Below are 2,195 nucleotides of genomic sequence, written 5' to 3' on the forward strand. Positions count from 1 at the left end.
GACCCACCCTGAAAAGTGGGGTATGGTTTTATGCATCCATTTTCTGCCATGACAATTAACTGTTTAAAACCATGGGCTGTCTCTTTTCTTTGAGATCCACCATGGAGAGTCATGGAAAAGGCCTTCACATCACTTATAGTGCTACAACCTAATCTTCTGTAGAACACAACTGCCACCAAGCCTGCCATCATCAAGCCAAGGATCATCTCCTGGTGATACTAGCCTGAACTACCCTTTCTACCTCATCACCAGGCTAGATGCAGCCCACATCCCAGACTCCATTCTCTACTCTTCTGCAACTCCCAGTGGTGCCTGGATGTCTAAGAGTCTGAGAACTCCAAGAACCAGCCTCATCACAGGCAGCACCTGCCCTAACAGCAGTGTAGGATAAGCACAGTCAAGTGGCAGTGTCCAGTGGCAGGGCAAACAGGTGCCCACAACCCTACATTTTGGTTAGGATTTCTATTCTGAAATAAAACACTATGACCAATAGCTAGTAAGGGAGTAAAGGATTTATTTAAATCTTATAAATCTCAGATCATAAATAATCACTGAAGGAAGTCAAAGCAGGAATAGAAGCCAGGAACATGGAGGCAGGAAGTGATGTAGAAGTCACAGAAAACACTGTTTTCTGGCTTGTTTATTATGACTTGTTCAGCCTGCTTTCTTATACAACCCAGGCCATTATTCTCAAAAAGTAGCTCAATGATAAATCATACCCATTCAATATGTTGTATATTCATTTATAGGTGTCAAAAGCTGACTTTTGTACATAATCCAATCATAGATGCAATATCAAAAAGTGTTGTGGACTCAATGTTGATCTAATGGTCTCAACTACAAATTTAAATTTGCTCTTGTGCTAATCAATCAACATGTGATAAACATAACTCTCCATCAGACTCTATCAAGTATACTACTTAATGTAGTTGACATTGCCCAATATATAATCTTATCTCTCTGTGTTTTTCAGAAAGATATATGATTAAATCATTATCAAGATGTGTTTAAGTACTTTGGATAGTTCTAGCTATAGTGATTGCTGTTCTTGCATTTATGGCAATAATTCCTTCCAAAAATTCCAAGTTAGACATTATTTTCTGAAAGGGAGACTGAAAACTTCTCTTTCAGCAAGAATGCAGTAAATCCTGATAGATATGATAGCTGGGCTCTTCACACTTACTAAGTTTGCATAATATTTTCTTTCACATTTACAACTGAGTGTTGGCCCTTCTTTAGTATGGTTAATATGCTAGCTCCTTAAATTTATGTTCATAAGAACCCATTTGATAAACATGTTCATTTTTAAAACCTAAGATTCAGGAATTCTAGAAATACTAGGAAAAAAATAATCTAAAGTGTTTATTTCTGCACCAATCTCCATTACTTGTTCCTCTATATTGTGCTTTGTTTAAAAAAAAAAAAAAAGTAGGGGAAAGTATATCAAGTAACAGTGTTTTTATTCCCCCACTGTCTGTTAACCTATTTCAACAAACTAATCAATCACCGATGACACCTACATGGTTTTCCTAGGATCAGTGACATTATCTGTTTTAGGAGTGAAATAGCAGGAAGATGTCCTTTTGCACTCAATATGGCCAGTGTGCTTATAGATCATCATGCCTTTTGGATTTTATTATGCCTGGGCGATTTTCCAATATTTTATGAACATGGTTTTTCAGAATGTTCCTGGATTGAAGCATGATTGTATATCTGGACAATATCTTAGTCTACTCATGACAGCACTGTCCAGATGGTCCTGGACTGCTTCCAATACAATCAGCTTTTGGCCAAGAACTGTAGAAGCATGAATCTTATGGAGTCCAAGACAAGTTCCTAGTGTATGTAATCTCCTCACAAGGGATTGGGATGGACTTCTGGAAAGTCAAGTCAGTACTGATTAAGACACACTTGTAATTTTAAAAAAAGTTTTCAGTAATCTTTCACATTCCATGAATAATTACATTAGCCGCATCCTCCCTCCTTTGGTCCTAAGTGTCTTACAAGCCAATCTTCTTTTTTTTTTTTTATTACATATTTTCCTCAATTACATTTCCAATGTTATCCCAAAAGTCCCCCATAGCGCCCCCCACTTCCCTACCCTCCCATTCCCATTCTTTTGGCCCTGGCATTCCCCTATATTGGGGCATATAAAGTTTGCAAGTCCAATGGACCTCTCTTTCCATTGATGGCCG

Source organism: Mus caroli, chromosome X (assembly GCF_900094665.2).
Source record: "Mus caroli chromosome X, CAROLI_EIJ_v1.1, whole genome shotgun sequence".
Lineage (NCBI taxonomy): Eukaryota > Metazoa > Chordata > Mammalia > Rodentia > Muridae > Mus > Mus caroli.